This window comes from Phascolarctos cinereus, unplaced genomic scaffold (assembly GCF_003287225.1).
Source record: "Phascolarctos cinereus isolate Bilbo 61053 unplaced genomic scaffold, phaCin_HiC Scaffold_7;HRSCAF=346, whole genome shotgun sequence".
Lineage (NCBI taxonomy): Eukaryota > Metazoa > Chordata > Mammalia > Diprotodontia > Phascolarctidae > Phascolarctos > Phascolarctos cinereus.
Window position 1 is genome coordinate 75208980 of NW_027556180.1, and position 15831 is coordinate 75224810.

General features: G+C 36.2%; 1 protein-coding gene across 1 annotated transcript in view; it reads left to right on the forward strand.

Moving 5' to 3' along the window:
- The window catches only part of ERBB4 (erb-b2 receptor tyrosine kinase 4), a 1374278-nt gene that overhangs the window by 1078138 nt on the left and 280309 nt on the right, over positions 1-15831 (forward strand).

A 15831-nucleotide genomic window follows, 5' to 3' on the forward strand; every position in this document is an offset into this window, starting at 1 on the left:
ACTCACCGACAAACCAAGATAATGTTTGTGTCAAGGGATCTGAGGTTTGGAATTAGATCCAGGCTCAAATGAAAACTTTAACACTTTCTGGTTGTCTGAATATGGTGAACTCATTTAACCTAATAGCCTTCAATTCATCCTCACTAAAGTTGAGGGAATAATACTTGCATTACCTACCAGATGGGATTATTTTGAGGAAGGTGCTTTGCAAACATGAAAGCACTTTATATGAATGTGACTTGTTATTATAATTATGGGGGAAATAGTTTTCACAGCAATAAATCTTTATCAGAAACATTTTGTCTAACAGATCAAAATGAAATAGAATCATGTAAGCATTGTATCTCTCAGAAATTATACAAATCAGCTGAAAATTATGAAGGCTATAATAAAACTTGAACCATAATACAATAATACAGACAAAATAGCCGTTTGAAGGATACTAAAATAGTAGAAGGAGATAAAACTAAAATGAAGTCAAGATTTTGAGATTCCTGAATAAATAGAAGTGAATACTTCATCTGGTGTTGTTGTCTTATAAATTTAAAGGCTTGTCTGATCTTGTGAGAGGAAAGACTGTTAAAGTAAACATTGAATTCCATTAACCTGCTCATGCTGAGTATTGATAAATTGCGTGTAGACTAAAGTAACCAGTACCAACATAGAGGTGTCTACTGGATCTTTTACAAATGTCTTTCTTCACTTCAAGGTCAGACATATGTTCTTGGACTAAAATCAATCTCTGTTTGGCTTCTATGTAAGACAATGGTTTCTGTATCAAGGGGGAAGACCTCTTTTTGAGTTAAGTTCCATATTGAAGGTGAAGAAGACAACAGGTCTTCATGATATCTGTAATCTGAAACCCATTGGAAATATACCTGGTAACACATGGAGTTCTGAGTTGTGGCTAAGTTTTTGCGTTAATAATTAAATGATTTTAAGTCCTGAGTACAAATTTATTGATCAACATTTCCAAAAATGATGGCATCGTACTAGTTTACCAGTGATTCCATCACAATTCATTAGTGTCTGTGTCTAGCACAGGCCTTTCTTTAATGTTACTGTTGGACTTTGGCTTTCTTTAGTAGAATTTATACTCATCACAAGGCACGTATGTTATCTTTAAAAGCAATTTCTATGTGTATAGATCTTCAGTAGGTTCTTTCCTCTTAATATATAGTTTTCATTATCTTTTATATTAAACCTACTTACTAATATTTTGAGAAAAAGAAGGTAGAATTATTTGCTCATTGTATGGTTAAAGCCACTTCGAAATTAATACCTCCATTTTAAACAAATATTGTCTCTGTCAGATTCTTTTTGCTTTATAGAATACTTTATGGACCAACTTACCCATGGTCACAAAATACAGAACACCAATATATTTTGCAAGTGGAGAGAACAAGGTTAGAAATATAGAGCTAGAAGGTAATGAGCGTGAACAAATTTTCTTCTGGCCAAAGAACATAATATGACATATGGAGCAAAGATCAGCTGCAGTGTGATAATGCAAGCAAGTTTCAGAATTAGAGTGAGTTTGAAAATATGTCACATTGTAAAGATAATTTTAGACAAGAAAAGATCAAAGCAGTACAACCATATGTCAGGAAAAACTCCAGCATCTAAAATAACAATGGCTCTAATTTCCCAACTCATAAAGATTGGGAATTTTAAAAACTATGTCTCTTATTTATGTCACAATGTTCCTAGAAGTAATCTTGAATGAATGAGTAGTAGTGTTGTAATTACTCCTAAGATTTGGACTACATAAATATAATTTTCCTAGACTATAATGGCCTATTGATATTTGCCTTCAACTGTGGCAGATGGTCACTGTCTGAATATAGATTCCTTGAAAGTCAAGTCTGCAACTGAGAAAGGTAAATGTGACCGGGTAGATTGATGTATTCGGATCATTTTTTCATTTATATGTTTACTTCTGTTTAGATCAATTCAATCCACTGAGGGCCTGCTCTGTCCCACAACTGTGCTAGGCTCTGGAATACGAAGACCGAAGTACAGAAAGTTTCTGTCTTCTAGGGAAAAACAACATACTCAGATACACATAAGTATGGATACACCTATATCTGTATATACATATATGTTTATGTGTAAAATCTCTACAAAGAAACTCCAAATTTGTTTTGGAGGAGCAGAGCACTTATAAGTGGGGCAGTCAAGAAAGGTCTCCCGAAGGAGATGGCATTTAATTTGCAAGGAAGCTAAATATTCCACAGACCTTTAAGGTTTACAAAATGCTTTCCCCACAGAGCACTATGAGGTAGAGAAGTGCAAATATCCTTATGCCTATTTAACAGATAATGAAACTAAGGATTAGAAAGTTAGATGACTTGCCTAAAGTCACACAGCCAGTGAGTTTCTAGGATTTGCACCCACCTCTCTGAACTTATGTTGGAAGTGGAAACATACTGCCTATATCCACAAAACTATTTTTTCTCTAATGTGGGCAGCCTATTAGCAGTCAATTAGAAAGCATGGAGAATTGTTCCTGGTGCATCGTTTTGAATCTGAATGTTCTTTGAGACCTCAGAGACATGATAGAAATGATTTAGTGATAAATTGAGGACTTTCACTTCTGTCACTACTACTTCAGTGTAAAACACCACTTATTTTTCATACCTCAGTCAATCAACCCATCAATATTTATTAAGCACCTATTACATATAAAGTGTTGTGTTAAGTAAGCTCTGGGGATGGAAAGAGAGGGAAGAGTCCTTGCCCTCAAGGAGCTTACAATTTTATTGGGGAGACAGCAAACAAATAAATATGTGTAACCAAGATATATACAGAATAAATGGGAAATATTTTATACTGGGTGGGGGCAGGGGAGTGTTCAAGAATTTAAAGGTATTGGAAAAGGCTTCCTGTAGAAGGTGGGATTGTTTTTGGGACTTAAAGGAAGCCAGGGAAGTAGGCAGAGATGAGGAAGGAGAACATTCAAGCCACAGAAAATGCCTGGAGCCAAGACAGAGTCAGTCTGTCTCTCTCTCTGTCTCTCTCTCTCTCTGTCTCTGTCTTTCTTCCCCCCCTCTCTATCTCTCCCCCTCTCCTTCTCTTGAACAGTAAGGGGGGCAGTGTCACTGGATCAAAGAGTGTGTTCTGGGGAGTAAAGTACAATATAAGAAGACTGGAAAGATAGGAGGGGTCTAGGTTATAAAAGGCTCTTCGCTGATTCTTCTGTGGCCTAAAAGCTATTTTGGTTGAATATTGCAAAATTACTATGACCCTATGTGAACTATCTATGATATCAACAACTTGAGATCTCCAGTAATGAAGGTCAAGCAAAACATCTTTAATAAATGATCCCAGGGAGTTGTCTAAAGCATATATAATTTAACTGATGTGCCCATTGATAGTGTGTATGCATGTATGTATGTATGTATTACGTGTGTATATATATGCATGCATACATATATCATAGGTGTCTTTAAATGCTGGTCTTCCTACTTTCAAACCCTGTACCTTTTCCTTTATATCTCACTACCACTTCAATATAACCAGGGATATGCTGGAGCCAAATCCTACTGGCTTTAAGAGCTGGTTGTTAAATTTTCATTGTAAGCCTTTACACCTCGGACATGGGCAAATGCTACAAATCGTGGGTTAGTTTATTGTATTTTTGTTGTCTAGAGGTGAGAAAGTGATGGAGAAAATACCCACAATGCAAACTATACTTACATGTGTGGTGTGTTTTCAGAGAGCTAGAAGGTAAGCACTTATTATTACTTCCCTGGTTATAACCCTATATAACCATGTATTACACAAATTGAAGCTTAAAATTAGGCTTTAGTTATTACTTTTACCTTCCCCCCCCCCATTAAACTATATAGTCCATCCTAGAAAAAAAATGTATGCTGGAAAAAGTTTTCCATTACATTCAGCCTCTTTTATTTGAAAATTCCTGCTACCAAGTTTCACTTCTCTATCCCACCTCAATAGTTCAGTGCCCTTATAGTCCCTTTTTTCCATTTTCCTTTATCAAAACCTGTTCCAGGAGAAACATTGAACAAAATAGAAACTCATTCACACTAAGATATAAATGACTGATAAGCTTCAATGTAATATTTATACCAGTAGTAGCTTCATTTCAACTGGAGACAAAGACTTAAACCAAAGGACTGGATTTTTAAACTGCAATTTCAGACATCCTTGAACCTGGAGGGGGGAGATATTTTGTGAGGCTAAAGGGAAGACCTTTCCAATATTCCTTTAATCATGTAAATAGCTACCTACTTTGCCTGTTCATCAATTCTATAGGCAGCTAAACTTTTTTCCATAGTAGAATAATGCTATTCAATATGCCTTTTAAACATTTAGTAAAAACAAAATTGCTATGTGTTCCAAAATCTTTCTAATCATTCCCTCTCCCTTCCCACCCACTACACCGCTTTCTCTTGAAGTTAACAATGAGTAGGACACACATAGAGTTTGAAATAATCTCAAACTACTGCAATTAGAGAAAGGAAAATGCAAAATAATAGCATTATCAGCTTTGCTCGACCAACTTCTAAGTATTGTGATGCTTATTGGGCATAATGTCACTGTTAAAAACTCTCTTGTTGATACACAATCTCAGGCTATTTCTGTTGATACGTGTGTATCTTCCAAACAAGACCATTTTTCAGTTAATCTTCAATGAACAAAGATAAGCACTGAAGCAGTTCTGTGTCAGTTACAATGACCCCTAAAGACCCTTCCTCGAATGATTTGGTTTCACTTGGATCTTGCTGCAAATTGGGACCTTCTGATTCAAATTCATTACCATTGTGAGCAAACTAGCCCCAGTGATGTATTACAAGATACCTGGCTATTTCCTTTGCATCAAGGCAAACATATTTCTTATTCAAGAAAAAATAAAAACAGGAGGGAAAAAAACCAAATTCATACGGGTGCATGGGAGAAAAAATACCCAAGATATTTCCTTTCATTTGTTTGTGAACTTGTTTAACCTATGAGACAATCTAGTGGATTTAGCTTGCTTTTTGGACACAGTTAAATCAATCTACATTATGTAGAACCTGACTTGGCATATTTTATGGAGAACAATCCATTTAGCTAAATTGTGCAATGCTAGAAGTGAAATCTCTGTATCAATTTTTACAGATTTCTTACCCCTATCTTCAAATGAGACAGATCTATAGAACAACCTTAGTTATGGATTTTATTTACTTGGTTCAATGTTAGGCTGAGGTTGTCATACTTAAGATCACGTAGACGAGGCCTTAGTTTATTGTTCTATGGGAAATGTTGCATTTTCATTTCTGCAGAAAGGTTTGCCATGTAGGTAATATGAGACTATATGCATTCATAGCAATATTCAAATCCTCAGGGGGTTATACACACAGATATATAGATATAAATATGGACATAGAAAGGATGTATAGAATTATATAGAATGTATAATTATAGAATAGTTAGAAAATATGAATATGGAGGGAATTTCCATACCTTGACTTCCTTAAACAGATGAAGCCACAAGTCCAGATTTTCTAGGTATCAAGATCAATATTTCTCTTATTTTTCTCTCTAAAACTCTCTCACATATACACCCACTGTAAAGAGATATGTGTGCATTGTGTACTTTATAAACACACACAAATATAGAGATATATCTATAAATAGATATAGAGACATAGCTCTATATCTCTGTTTTTGTGTATGTATAATGCACATATATTACTCTCTGTACTGTGTGTGTGAGTGAGAGAGAGAGAGAGAGAGAGAGAGAGAGAGAGAGAGAGAGAATGTTTTATAGAAAAATAAGATACAGAAATATTGACCTTGATATCTAGAAAATCTGGAGCTGTGACTTCATCTGTTTATGGAAGTCAGGGTATGAAAATTGCTTTTGGGAATGCAGATTGGCAAATTGTCTGTAATCTGTATTCTTAGAGAGCTGCTTGGAAGATTGGGAGGTAAATTACTTGTTAATGGTCACACAGCTAATATAGGTCAATGTTAGGTTCTATATCCATACCTTCCTCACCTCCAAGCCTAGCTATATCCCCACTGTACAAAGACTGCATGTGTCTCAGTAGAAATTATAATAGATAACATTTGTATAAAGCATTAGAGTTTATGAGATATATAAAAAAAACTTTATTAGCATAAGGATAAGTGTAACATATTAGCATACAAGCATAAATTTATTAGCATAAGGAACTCCTAGTAAATAGATTTCTTGTACTGTAGAAAGCTCCTTTTTCCAATGCACATCTCCAACTATTCTATTGAAACTTGCTGGGACCTGGGAGAGATTGACTGAGTTGGCCAGGGTCACAGTGGAAATACCTTACTGCAGTTGATTTGAATCTCATTTAATTCTCATGATGACCTTTGGAGAAAATTGTACAAGTTTTATAATCCCAATTTCACAGATGAGGAACCTGTGGATAAAAGAGGTTAAGTGAGTTGGTCATAGTCAACAACTAAATGGGAGAGGTCAGATTTGGATCCACCTCGTTCCTGATGTAAAATCTACCACTAGCTCTATTACATCCCAGTGCTTTTCACTAGAACAGCAACTAGAATTTTGTAAATTATTGTATATGTAGTATCAACTTCTTTCAAAAGGGTGATGTATAGATGTAGAACAAGCAACAATTTTACATATAAGTAATTTAGTTAGATAATTATATCCAGGGTAAGAGAAAATGTGTTTCTTTGGTGTTGCCTTTATATGAATACATTAAACAACTACTAAAATAGAGGCCTTTAATTAATGCTGAAGCATACTTGTTGAAATGAATTAGCAAAATGCATGTGTGATTCAGAACCCTTCATCTTATATATCTTACTAACAGTAGGGCCTTGTGGGAGGATTTTTAGTTCTATTTTGTTATTTCCAATAACCATGAAAGAGCTATAGTAATTCTGGCTGCCACCCTTACAACATGAAATCAGGGTAGAACAGTCAAGGGGTCCTTTATTTTTCCTCAAGAGACACCCAACTGAGTGTGGAAAGCCAAGCAGAGAACAAACTTCCTGTGGGCCTTAGAAAGCTCTGAAAGATATCTCATGATTTACTCTCTTGATGTAGTTAGTTGTATGGAATCTGAGCTGGGAGATAATTTTTTCCTTTGTCTTTCTTTCCTTGTTTCTTTCTTTCATTTCTTTCTTTCTGTCTCTTGCTTTCTTTTTCTTTATTTCTTTCTTTCTCAGAATTGTACTGCTAATTGGACTGCTAATGGTACCTATTTCTTCTTCCTTCCTCCTCCCTCCCTCTCTCTATCTTTCACTCCTTCCTCTTCCTTCTTCTTGCTCTTCTCCTTTTTTTCTCCTTTTGCTCTTTATCTTTCTCCTATAGCATAGAATAGTAAAAAGAATGCTAGAGGTAGAATGAGCAGACCCAGCTACGAATCCTGGCTCTTCCTGATTCAAACTATGTGACCTTTTTTTGTTTTGTTTTGTTTGAGGCAGTTAGCTCTTTTGTCTCATATAGTTTTCATTTATGATCTCTTGAAACTCAGCTTTGGAAAACCAGGCTTTGCTAAAGCCCAATGGATATTCAAATGGAGCTACTTGACTTTACCTTTAAACCCAAATTTCACTGATTGGCCAAAAATAGGTCCCAGCCCAAGCCCCACTTGCTCATCATTTGGGTTTTGATGGCTCAGAGTGAGTGTAAATAGCAACTATTTCTGTTCTGGACTGAAGCTCCAAGGGCCTTCTCCTCCCAGATTGATTCTTTTGGGAAGTCCAACTAGGTAATCTTTTACCTTAATTCTTACCTAGCCTTTAACTACTGAATGGGTGTTGCCAAAGACAAACTGAGACCTGGGAAGGACTTTAGTTTAAAAAGGCCAAGGTCCCCACTGCATGCAGGGCCAGCCATCACCATTTATCTTGACCAATGTCTTGCCACTGGACTCGGATGACTCTGGAGGAGAGAGTGAGGCCAATGACTGCATAGCTCTACATCACTTCAATCCAATTCACTTAAAAGCCAAGACATCACCCTCCTGATGTCATTGGTCTTCTTCAAGAATGAAGGATGAGGGGCAGCTAGGTGGCGCAGTGGATAGAGCTGTGGCCTTGGAGTCAGGAGCACCTGAGTTCAAATGTGACCTCAGACACTTGACACTTACTAGCTGTGTGACCCTGGGAAAGTCACTTAACCCCAACTGCCTCACTAAAAGCAAAAAAAAAAGGCTGAACAACAACAATGTGACCTTGGGCAAGTCACTTTGTCTTTTTGGAACTCATTTTCCTCATATGTAAAATGGGGAGAGTTGAACTCAGTCACATTTAAGATTCCTTTCAACTCTAAACCATGATTCAAAGATATCTATATCTACATATCTGTAAGTTTATCCAAGAAGACTACTGAGTCAAGTATTATATCTTTTGCTTTTAGAAGTGGCATTGCAGGAAAATGGTTGTCTCCCCTGCAGTTAAAAATTTGCAGGTAACAACAAATCTGAAGGAAATATACATGTTTTATTAGGCAATTACACTATTATCACCTTTTCAGATTAGCCTGGTTTTATGGAACATAATGTTAATTGTATTAGGAAGAAAGCTAATTAAATAACTTAGTAACACTAAACTTTGGAATAAAAATAATCTATGTATGAATACTTAGGTTGCAAAAGTGGACACAGAGCTGTCCAACTGAGAGATTGTTTGAACAAACCACAACCAAATGTAAATGCTTCAGGAAAGAAGAGCCTCTTCAAGAGGGGTTGTTAACTCTTGGGTCAAGGACCTTTCTCTCAGATCAATCTATGGACCCTTTCTTAGTATAATAATTTAAATGCATAAATTAAATGCATACAATTACAAAAGAAAGCAGTGAGGTTGAAATATAATAATCAAAATGTTTTTAAAAGAACAAATTCATAGCCCTCCCCTGATTAAGGTATCCTACACTAGAACAATAAAATACTAATTATGAAATTAGAATTATTTTCATTGAAACTTGTTCTTCCTAAAGATATATTTGTTGGTAAAGTAGTTCCATTTTTACTCTTTAAAAACAATTATTCTGATACATTTACATTGAATTATTAGACACACTTCCTGATTTGTGCTTCTACTAGAACATGAGAAAAAAAATTAAATTATACTGACATTTATTAATCAATCAATCAATCAATCAGAATTTGTCAAGTACCTACTATGTGTCATTGAAAGTGCCAGGGGCTTAGAACACAAATAAAAAAAAAAGAAAGTCCTTATACTCACAAATAAGTCATTCTACTATGGAGATGAGATACAGCCTGTTCACAATAATCACTGTTAAGTAATCTAGGTCTAAATGTAATTAGATTCAAATTGATCTTCATGTGATATGGGGTACTAAGAAACAGAACAATCAGAATAGGCCTCTTGAAAGAGACAGCTTATTATGAGCCTTTAAAGGACCTAAGGTGTCAGACAGAAGAGTATCTGAGACATTAGGTAAGTTCTGTACAGAGAGAATGGTAGAGAAATGAAATACATTGTATGGAGAAATGCAAGTATGCCTTTGTAGCTGGAGTGGTATATGTAATTAGACTGGGAAGATGGACTACAACTAAATGATGAACAGTTTTAAATGCCAAATGGAGGAATTTGAATTTTAACCTAAGAATAGCATCTGGAGCTTTTTGAACCTGGGAGTGACATGGGCAACTCGTGCTTTAATGTCACCCTGGATGCTCTGTAGAGGATGAATTTGAGTGGTCATCTACTAGATTAATGGACAACGAGTAAGTGACTTGAAAAGTCAATACAGTTAACTTGAAGGCCTGAATTAGAATGGAGAAAAAGGTATAGATATGTTTTGGAGATAGAATAGAGAAGACTTGGCAAATGATTGACTGTAAATTCCTGAGTGTTGAGGGAAACTCTTAGTTTGAGAACATGGGTAACTGGAAGACTGGTGATGACTACAACAGGAATAAAGAAGTTAATAGGAGGGATGGGTTTAGAGGGCAAAATAATAATTTCTGTTTTGGACCTATTGAGATGTCTATGGGACATCCAGGTGGAGAGGTTTAGTATGAGTTACATATAGTTAGATATGAGGGGCTAGAGCTCAGAATAGAGATGAGGGCTGAATATGTAGATTTAGGCATCACATGAGTAGAGATGATAGTTGAATCTAAGGAGCTGATGAACTCAAAGAGAACAAGACCAAAGAGAGAAAAAAGGGAGGACCCAGCACAGAATCCTGGAGACATACTCTGTAGAGGGCCACTGTGATTTGAATGATCCAAGAAAGGAGACTAAGGAAGACCCATCAGAAGTGTAGGAAGAGAACCCCAGCACAAAAGGGTGACTAAAGTGGGGAGAAGAGAAAAATTCAGAAGCAGAGGCTGCTTAAGAGGCCTATTGCTACAGATAAGTCAAGAAGGTCAAAAGTTAAGAAAAGAAATGGGATTTAACAATAAGGTGATCTGGTGATCTGGGAGGAAACAGTTCCAGTTGAGTGATGGAACTGGGCAAAGGGACTGGGGTTGAGAGAATTGAATCCAGATTTGAAGTGCTTACGAACTGAGTACAAGGTAAGAAATATATCAAATACACTCAGCTTTTTCTAGGAGCTTGGCTATAAAACAGAGGTGAGATATACAGTGATAGCTTGAAAGAATGGTAGGATCAATTGAAGCTGTTTTTTTTTTAAGTTGAGGAAGATCTGGACACTTCTGTAAGCATTAAGAAAGGAGAGGCTAAAAATCTTAGAAAGAGAGGGAATGATTATGGGAACAATCTGAGAAGGTGGGATCAAGGGCACAAGTGTATAATTTAGTATTGACAGAAATAAATAAAACTTCTTCCTTAGAGACAAGAACAGGGGTCAGAAACCTGTGGCCTTGAGGCCACATGTGGCCCTCTAGGCCCTCAAATGTGGCCTTTTGACTTGAAGTTTTGATTCAGTCAATGGGCCTCAAAACCACAGGTTCCGTACTCCTGAATTAAAGAATAAGATGAGAAGCTGGTGGATGAAACTGATGTGATTTCAAATGTGGAATTGGAGAAGAGAAAGCTAAGGCAGATGTCTTCCAACATTTCAGTGAAGTATGAGGTAAGGTTCTTTATAGAGAGGCTGATGTAGGTCACCTAAGAGAGAAGAAAAGGACTAAAGCAGATGACATGGGGAGTCTGATAAAATCATGTCACTTGTGTGCAGAACACGGTGCTAAGCACTGGGGACATCTTAAAATTTAGATAAAAAGTATTCCCTACCCTCATGAAGCTTAGCAAAGGGAAATGATGTGCACAGATACAGTGACTGTAACAGAGAACAATACATGATAGGTGCCCATCAGAGTTACCAAAAAGAAAGTACTATAAAAAGCTTGAAAGGAAAATGTTATTGAGAAGGGACCAGGAAATGTCCTCAAAGAGGAAGCATCATGCTTCAATTGAGCTTTAAAAGATGACTAGGAATTCAATACATGAACAGCAGGAGGCAGGAAATTTTAGGAATGGCAAACATCATGAACAATATAGCAGAAAGCCCAGAAAAAGAACAGAGTAAAATACAGAGTGATCATGTTTGCATAAAGAATAGAGGAGATGGACAGCAATAGAATTAGATAAGCCTCAGAAAGTAGTATAGTACCAGCTTGGATATCTCGAATAGCAGGCAAAGGAATCTGTTCTTTCATTGTTAGATGGCAAGAAATTACTGAGCGGAGGAAGGGAAGGAAATAAACATTTATGCAGCACCTACTATATGACAGACACTATGCTCACAAAGCCCTGACAGGTGCTATTTTTATCCCTATTTTACAGTTGTGTGAACTGAGGTGTACTAAAGTTAAGTCATTTGCCCAGAGTCATAAAGTTAGTGTTTAAGGTCAGATTTGAACTCAGGTCTTCCTAACTCCAGCCCCCAGCACTCTGGCCACTCAGTCACCACCTTCTTCTAGAGGAATAACATAATTCCTCTGTTATAACTGATCTTTTTATTTGAACAATTAACCTATGAGTAGTATAAAAGATGATACGAAATAGTAGAGAGGGAAGGGAAGGGAGTGGATGGAGATAAAGACTCATTAAGAGGCTACTTCAGTAGTCCAAACAAATGGCAAGAAGAGCCCATACTAGAGTGGAGGCACTGGGAATAGGGTTGTATAAATGAGAGGTAATTTAGATATTAGAATCATCAGGAGTTAGTAACTAATTAAATGTGAGGTGAAGAAGTTAGAAAAGTCCAATAGAAAACCAAGATTTTCAACGTAGGAGATGAAGTGAATTGTAGTTGAGCTAACGGAATGAAGAGTGATAAATACGATTTGATTCTTCATTTCTGCCTTATGATTTCCTGCCTCCCTTCAAGCCTCAGCAAAAGCCCCACCCTCTGCAAGGAGCCTTTCCATATCTTCAATCTTTGTTCTATCCCTCTGAGATTACCCCTAATTTATCCAGGATATAAACTGTGTGTACATAGTTGTTTGCATATTGACTCTCCCATTAGGCTATGAGCTCTGGGAGAACAGGGATTGGTTTCTCTCTCTCTCTCTCTCTCTCTCTCACACACACACACACACACACACACACACACACACACACAGAGCACTTGGCAAAATTGCCTGACACTCTGAAGGTGCTTGATAAATGTTAGTTGCCTGGCTGAATGACTGTAGTGAAATACGTCTTAGTTCTCAATTTATCGTGCTACCTATATTCTAGCTATGATCCTCATCTTTTCCCCACAACAGAATTGTTCTCTTCCCCTGCCCCCCCCCAAGGTCCCCTTGACCTTATAGGTGAGCTTTCACATTATCTTCCCCAGGAACAGGTTTCGATTCTACTTCCCAGTCATCTACACATCATGCTGCTACTTATATCCCTCCCCATCTTTCCAGCTCCCCTTCATGTGTTGCTTTCTGTGATTAGAATGTAAGTTTCTTGAGGGGGCAAATGCCATTTTTATTGCTTTTATTTGTATCCCCAGTGCTTAGCACAGGGCCTGGTGTGTAGTAAGATCTTAATAAATGCTTGGTCTATCAATCTAGCTATATTTATTACATTGGATGTGTGGGTGCTTTATAGGCAACTGGAGGTGGTAACAGAAAAGTTGTAAAACCCAAGTAAGTGAATATAGTTCATTTTGGCCTTATTTTATATCAAATATAGTTAGGGAAAGGCTGAAACTGTCTAAGATGTTTTTGTGAATTTAATTACTCCAATGCTATAGGTAAGAAATGGAATCACTTCAATTACATCTCCCCCAAATTCTTCAAGAACAAATAAACTAACATAAAAACCTAATATTCTGCCTTATTCTACTTTATTTAAAAAGAAAATAAAATGATAGAAAGAAAGGCATTTCTTATTATAGGAGTAACATTGAATATGTATATGTATATATGTATATATGTATGTATTATATGTATGTGTGTGTGTGCACGCATGCATATGCTATACACACACATACACACACATACATCTTTACAACTTTCAAAATGTTTTTGTCAAAATAACTCTGGAGAGAAGATGCCACAGATATATTTCCCATTGTAAATATGAAGAAATAGAGGCTCAATGAAGTTAATGTGCCTTGTACCAAGTCACATGACTGGTGAGTATCTGAGCTAAGATTTGAACTTGTTTTTGGTGGCCAGTTACTGTTCTTTTTTAAAAAAACTATACCACAGTGCTATATTTCTCCTCTTCATTTATTTCATTTCATGTCACTTCAGATCAGATAGCAAGGCACAGAAGGTTGAGAGATCAGTGTAAATTGGCATAAAAATGTTTACGTACTGATCTCAACCAACTCTAGTCACTATCAAATTGGTCTTTCTTGGGAAACCAAGTCTTTGTAATGATTTCTGCCAAATTGGCCTTTCAAGGGAATTTTTAGAAGCTGAGCTCAACACCTGAGTTTGATGCATTATGCTAAATATTTCTTTGGCTCCTATTCTTGAGAATGTGATGCTAATTTAGCATAGTGATTGTCATGTGTCCATAACCTAGTTTGATTTTCCTGGTGTATATGTGCACATTCACACACAAATGTGTAGGTAAGTATAGAGATGTATGTGTATGTATATGTGTACACATACATATATTTATATATGTATATACACATGTATTTATACACATATATATGTATGTACATACACACATCTGTCATTTTCCTTTGAAAAATCTCATTTAGGGACTCACAAGTTGAATTATAAGTAGATTGTGGCAGACTTTACTACTTTGGATTGTCAGAAAATGTTCTTCAGGATGGACAACACCTTTAGGGTTTCTCTGCTTCTATAAGGCAACATAATTGTTAGGAAATAAGAATGCCATTTGTAATAATGAGTTGTATTCTTATCTTTTAAAGGTATTGAGATAACGTAAGATTTACTCAATTATCCACTAACAGTATTTTAGACACAACCTTGAGAGAAAAAATTAATGTATTCAACAATAACAGATAATTACACACACACACACACACACACACACACACACACACACACAGTGGCCATGTTGTTTGAATAACCTCTAGAAGTTATTAAAAACACCTCAGAGAGGGGTTGAGTATAAAATGTCATAATTGATTAAAAAACTTTGAAATTCAGGGATTCATTTTACTTATTACCTCTGCCACAGATATCAACTATGATATCAAAATAGTTAATAAGACATCTATTAAGTGCCTTATACTAGACTGGCTAATAATAACAACAACCACAACAAAATATCATTGATATAGAGCTTTTTCAAAACTCCTTAATTTGTCTCATTTTATCTTCACAACAATCCTGTAAGGTAGGTGCAATATTATTGTTATTTCACAGAAGAGGAAATAGATGCTGAGAGAGATCAATTAACTTGCTCAGGATAATAATGCTAGTAAGTGTCTGAGGCAGAATTCAGGTCTTTCTGATTCCAGGCCCAGTCCTTATCCAACCCATTAAGCACTAAGTGTTATGGAAGAAAGATATAGTCCAGTCCATTGTCCACAGGGAGCTTGCAGTGTTGTTAATCCTAAACATTATAGAATGGGAAATGAAAATGACAAAAATAGCTGTAAAGCCAGAAAGATAACTGTGCTAGGGAAAGAAGGAGAAGAGTTTGTGTAAAATGACAACTCAATCTAAAGTTGTCTTCCTACCTTATCCTGATTTGGGAAATCATATGCATCACAAGTACCCTCAAGCTGCAATGGCTTCTTAGTGTTTCTTTACCATGCCTCTTCTTGGTTTTAGGTTTACATTTTTCTTTCTAGAAAACCATAAATAAATGGCCAAATATCATGCTTCTGTTCTCAGAGAATATTACCAGACAGTCACCCTTTCTTTCTTTCTTTCTTTCTTTCTTTCTTTCTTTCTTTCTTTCTTTCTTTCTTTCTTTCTTTCTTTCTTTCTTTCTTTCTTTCTTTCTTTCTTTCTTTCTTTCTTTCTTTCTTTCTTTCTTTCTTTCTTCTTTCTTTCTTTCTTTCTTTCTTTCTTTCTTTCTTTCTTTCTTTCTTTCTTTCTTCTTTTTTAGCATAGCCTGACTCTGTTTTCTATTACTTTGGAAAATCTATGAGCTTCTATCTCAGTTCTTTCTCATCCTTTTTCTAGTCTTGTCCTCACTATTAAGGTGCCAACATCTTCTGGTACCTAGAATCATGCCATAAAGTACCAGGGACTTGAGGTCTCTATTGTCCTGGGGGCATGGAGGCCCCTGGAACATGCTTTGGGAAATACTTAGAGGTGTCAACAGTCACACACATGAGAGATAATATGTGTTCAATGATTATGTATTACAGCATTCCTTTTAGTTAGATGTCTGCATTCTCCAACTATGTTTTCCCTTCCTTTCTTAGATAGGAAATAAGGAAAGCTGTAGTTGACTCTAAAACTTAATTTAAAATCCTCCCTTGGCAAT